Source organism: Silene latifolia, chromosome 4, assembly GCF_048544455.1.
Source record: "Silene latifolia isolate original U9 population chromosome 4, ASM4854445v1, whole genome shotgun sequence".
In the NCBI taxonomy this organism is placed as follows: domain Eukaryota; kingdom Viridiplantae; phylum Streptophyta; class Magnoliopsida; order Caryophyllales; family Caryophyllaceae; genus Silene; species Silene latifolia.
Window position 1 is genome coordinate 42,976,840 of NC_133529.1, and position 6,375 is coordinate 42,983,214.

Below are 6,375 nucleotides of genomic sequence, written 5' to 3' on the forward strand. Positions count from 1 at the left end.
AAGAAAAGATCCATATTTTTGATAAACTTCCATAGTTGTAGTGGGCTTGAGACGTAAATTCATGTGAGGTCAATCTTGCATTGTATGACTAATTTCATGCTTCCTCCTCATTGAGAAAAATATCACGTGATAACATTATCACCATTTTTACTTTCCCCAAATCTTCAAAACTCCATAATGAATGTTCAAGTGATTTTCGCGTCTAAATCTTTCTAGGTAAGAAAGGATTTTAAGTCACCCGGAAGTGGATTCTTGAAAGGTAGACGAGTATTTTGTTGATTTAAGTGCAAAAAGGTACGGTGATGGAAGATATGTTTAAAATGATGTTTGGTGAATCTTTATGTTTCACATGTTCAGATAAAGTTTGACTAATTTCTAGTCTTTTGTCACATGTTTGTTCAATTGGATTAAATGGGTTGTTTAGTCTTAATCATGCTTAGTTGACATGTTTAATTATGTCATGAGATTATTTATTGGATTAATATTATAAATGATGAAGTTGGTAGTATGGTTGTTTTGAAATATGTCTTAAATGGTGATTTAGTATGTGGGTATGTTGAGATCTAAGCTTTTGAATGAAAAAGATGGAATCTTTATGTTGAGTTTACCTTATTAAGTCTTTTCATGGAATGAGTAAAAAAGAGTTTATTCTTGTTTTTAATTGTATAATGCTTGAATGGAATTAAAGGGCAACTTTGGTTGGTGTGTTGGTTGAACATCAAAAAAGCCTAGTGTCGATGCAAGACTTACTCTAAAACTCAAGGTTGTTAAAGTCACATGATTGTCACACTTTGACTCTTTGCAACATAAATTACTTTGGTCCCCACCCGGCTGGGAGTTCTCTTATGGTTTCTCTATTTGTTCCATTTTTACATCCTTCTTATGATTGGTAAAAAAGATTTGTTTAAGATATGCTATAACTAAATTACTCGACATTCCTTATTTATTTGCCCTCGGACATTGGGTCGCGATTAGGTGCCATTGTTTTCTATCTTCCTTCCGCCTCTTCGGATATGCTAGGTAGAAAGTCATCGATGTCATGGATCGTCTTGGATTTGATTGTATGTCGAATCGGGTGGACTTCGATTTGTAACCTCTCTTTGTCTAGGGGTTTGCTTGTTTTGGTCAAAGCCTTTGTAAATTTCCACCCTCTTTCTTCACTATCATGATTGTTTGTGAGAGTCATTCACTTGGTTAGTGGGAGATTTTGTACCTTGATGTTCCCATCCGTTCTTATTTGAGATAGCCATAAGTATGAATGTGACATTAGTATCCTATGGTTGTTAAGAGGAAAGATTGGATGAAATTCAATTGACAAGGACTATACATCTAATCCATGGTTACCTTGAATGCATGTTTAATATAATGTACCATGCCTATCTCATTAAGAATGCAATGTGCCTATCTCATTATGATTATCGTTTATATTCCCTTGTTCATATTATTTTAGATCAATATGTTTAATTAAGTTCTTGCTCATTTTCATATTGTTACCCTCATCTCTCCGGGAGTTTGTGATGCAGATTATGGGGAAGACGTGTGAGAGTTGATTAGTTTGCTTAGTTCCGTTAAGAATGGGATATCTTTTCCCCAACGCACTTCGTTTTTAATTGTAAAACTTATTCATTTTACTTTTCATTTTCGTTTGATCACTTATGGTGGATTTCACACTTTAAAAAGGTAGTTCTTTTGATGGGTCGGGTTGAGAAATGTTGTGACACGTGAAATGTTGCATTGAATATGGGTAGAACTAAGGACCTAAGTTGGTAGTCTCTTTGTGCATGCTATTTGTTGTAAACAACGAAGATGAGGTGAGAATACTTATATTCAACAACACAAGAGATGAGCTCAAATACAAGATCACCCAAACAAGACCCAAAGGAAGTGGATTAGGCTTAACGAGCGCAAGTGCTTCATATGAAGCTTATCACGATTGGATGCTATGATATGCCCTTGAGTGGTTTAGGAATATTGTCTTAGAGTGTCCGAAAGGGTCATTCGAGAATCAAGTCGGAAAAACCGATTATGGGTGATGACATCTCTCCTCATCCTTCCTTTCTAAACTCTCTTTACGCTTTACCTTGGTTTAGGTACAAATATTCTTCGTTTTGGTCACCTTTTACATAACATCTTTACGGATCCATTAATGGATGTCTACTTTTTACCTCCCTCTTCGAGCACCTTGTCATATTAAGATGAGTTGAGCTGTCTTTGTACCTTTTCTCCTTATAATGCCCCTCAACCTTCATCTTGGCTTTATGCAAAATAGTGGTGAATAATTTAACTTTTGTGAGTTGACCCTAGTTTTGAATTGCTTAGTGATTCTTATACCTAGTTCCTTGATAAAGTGAGTATATTTGATTAGTGGAATTCCTTGTGTAAGTGTTTGAGGCAATGCACTTTGCTACTTCAAAAGATAAAAAGCCTATTAGGGGAAAATGATAAATTTATTATGGTGTTATTCAAGAAATATTGGTACTAGATTACATTGATTTCACAATGCCTTTGTTTCTATGTATCAAGTACTTGAGATAAATGGGTGTTGATAACAACATCCATTGATGTCCGAAAGGATAAGATGGGATTTTTATCGTTGGTCAATGAAGTGTAATGTTGGGAATAATGAAGGATGATCGTTTTGTTATGATGGTACAATATCCTAATGGCATCCCAAGCTAAACAAGTTTAAGCCCTAAAATGTTCTATGTCATTAGATTTATTCCTATTGATAAGAAGTGGTTTGTTGTTACCTTTACTATTGACTCCTTTAATAAGGAGTTAGAAGAAATAGTCCATCCGATAATGGTGATGTTCTTGTTTCTTTAGTGGATGTCGTTGGCTTTTGAGAGGATTGGATGCTCATTCTTTCTGAACCTTGATTTCGTATCTTATTAGATGGAACTCGATGTTTGATTGTATGACAAACCGATCATTTGAAGACACGGGTGTGAATAAGAAAGCATCTATATGCATGATGACCATGGTGAAGGTATTTGTAGTTTTAACGTTTAAGAAACTTTGACATCCAAGAAACGTGACTCGATCCCGGGATAGAGATGGTGCAAGTATTATAATGTTGGGAGTTATTAGCTTTTATTTTTATTTTTATTTTTTAAATATATATATCTTCCTTTATTTTTAAATAACTATCTGAAATTCAATCTTTGATATCCTCGAGACTCGATTTCAACACTTCTCCTAGAAGAAGTTGGTAAAAACCCTCTTAGCGTACCTATTTATGATATCTAAGTTCTCTTTATTTAAAATTTCTAAACATTTCAAGCTACCACTTTTGATCCATTGTTAAAAGTTTATGTTACTTTTATAAAACCCTACCTATTTTAAAGGTTTGAAAATGGGAATTTGATTTAGTTCTCCTTTTGTTCTATGAGAAATCTTTTTATTGATTCTAAGACCGAGTTACTTTTAATTTTGCTCAATTTCTAAGGGTTACTTACTGACCGGGGTTTTATTTAAGTTGACTCCATTTGAGTTTAAAAGTGAAACCTCTATCTCTAATTTGACTTTGGCAAAAGAAAAATTGAGTGAATTACCTTTTCTTTTTTAAATTTGACTTTCAAAAGAAAAATTGAGTGAATTTCGATTTTGACGTTGATCGGATGTTAGAACTCGTTATTTGAAACGTTTAATAACTTGTTCTACGCTTGTCGGCGAGTGATTTCTGTTTTAAATTTGTCTTTGACTTGGAAAGTTAGCGTTCTTGGGCGCACGACAAGAGCAATTTCGTTCCATGAATGAGACTTATACCTTTGAAAACTCTTCATTAATGTTTTTGAAAGTATTTTAATTTTCGATTTTTACAAATGATTTGCTTTTGACCATATCTTCGATTTGGAATGTGATGTTCTTGAATGCGCAAACAGAGCATTTTGTTCCTTTGATGAGAAGTTCGGAAAATTTTATTTGAGACACGATTTTGATTCTTACATAAGTTTTTATTGTTTTGGTTACCAATTTTAAAAGGATTTTACTTTTTATAACCTTTCTTTTCTATCTTCAAGTTTGAAACTTTTTAAAAAAAGATGGGGTGATTGTAACAGATGGAATTTTCCATTTTGACATTTATAATTTAATTAACCATTCTATGGTCTTATTTATATTTTAAATTATTTAATTTAATTAATTTCATTATTAAACATGATTTTTATAAATATTATATTTTTAAAGCTTAAGTTATACAAAATAAATATTTTGGTCGGATAATAATGATAATAATAATATTCTCCGTCTTGAGTTGTAGTGGGCTTGAGACGTAAATTCATGTGTATATCGACTCAATCTTGCATGTTGGGCCTAGTATGACTAATGGGCTCACATACTACTCCTTCCTCCTCATATGAATCATGAAGATCACAATTTCAGCAACACCACCACAAACACAAACACCATTTTTGGACTTTCCTCTTACAAATCTTCAAAGTCCTCAATTCTTGTCCAAATCAAGTGATTTTCGCGTCTATCTCTTCCTCTCATCGCCCTCCATCTTTCTAGGTAAGAAAGCTACTCTCCTCCTTATATAGGGCTGTCGAGCCGTTTTATACATGGTACCCTTTTTCTAATTTTGATTCTTAGTCTTATTTTGTGTTTTCTTATGTTTAGGAGAAGTTTTAGTTGATTCGGAAGTGGATTCTTGAAGCACGAGTTGATTTAAGTGCAAAAGGTAACGGTGATGGGTTACTCGACATTATGTCAATTTAATGTGTTTATATGTTGTGGTTTATTCTTGTGTTTGTTAAAGTATGAATCTTTACATGTTTCACATGTTCATTGTTGGATAAATTGGTTTTTGAGACCGTCTTATGGTTGTTTGACTAATTTCAGTCTTTTGTCATGTTTGTTCAATTGGATTAAATGGGTTGTTTACATATGTTAAATTAGAGAAAAATCCGTCTTAATGCATGTTTAATTATGTCATGAGATTATTTATTGGATTAATATTATAAATGATGAAGTTGGTAGTATGGTTGTTTTGAAATATGTCTTAAATGGTGATTTAGTATGTGTATGTTTCTAAGCTTTTGAATGAAAAAGATGGAATCTTTATGTTGAGTTTACCTTATTAAGTCTTATTCATGAACATGGAGTAATTTATGAATGTTGTATGTTGTGGATTCTTGTTTTTAATTGTATAATTGATACTTGGAGGTTGATTATGTGTCCAACAAATGTTCAACTTTGGGTAAAATTGGTGGTGTGTTGGTTGAATTTCTTCATTATAATGGTGTTATTTGGCGAAGCTCATTAATTTTTGGGAAGTGACATTTTAAATCTTTGTAAAGTTTGAGCTTGACTCATTGTGGACAACATTCATTTTAAGGTTGTTTTCTTATCAAGTGACCATCTACTTGGTTAAGTTAAGTGTTTTTATACGTTATGTTGCACAACTTCATATGCTTATTCTCTTTGTTCAAAGGATTAAAGCGGGTTTGGGCACCCGGTTGGGAGTTCTCTTATGGTTTCTCTTCACTTATAAATTTTAATCATTTATTTATACTTCTTATGATTGGTAAATGGTCAATTTAGGATTTGTTTATATTATGCATCATCATTTGTGACCGGAGTGTGACGGTTTACATGGTGTGACTACTCGACATTCCTTATTTATTTGCCCTCGGACATTGGGTCACCAACATTTTTAGTCATTTTCGACCATTAATTTGATGGTTTATTTACGGAGTGTCATGGATCGAGCTAATGAGATGCCTCTTTTCCATCCCGAATTTATAGCAAGTTTAGATGTGTTGGTTGGAGTGTAGGGGTTTGTCTTGTTTTAGTGTTGTAAATGTTAGCTTTTGGTCAGCGTGTTTTAAAAGCCTTAATGAGAAGTCGATGGTAATGTTCCCATCCGTTCTTATGGTGAGATTGTTAAAGATTCCCAAATTTGCTATGGGTTTTCAAGTAATGGCTATTGGTTTCCATCCATGTATTTTCTATTCAATTGATCCGTTGTTTACCTTCTTCATATGATTAGATGCCTAATCTCATATCCATGTTTGGTTACCTTGAATGCATGTTTTTTACCATGCCTATCTCATTAAGAATGCAATCTTATTCATTATTAGATTATGTTTATATTCCCTTGTTGAAATTATTATTAATGCATGATCAATATGTTTAATTAAGTTCTTGCTTATGTGCATTTTGACATATTGTGGCTGGGAGAACCCGTGAGTTTGTTACAGTTTGGCGTTCATGTTTACATGAATGGAATTATGGGGAAGACGTGTGATAGCGAGAACGTTGAAATTTTAGTTATAGTTTGCTTAGAAAAATCGTTAGACTTGTGTTTATTCGTGGGATATCTTTTCCCCAACTCAATTCGTTTTTAATTGTAAAACTTATTCATTTTACTTT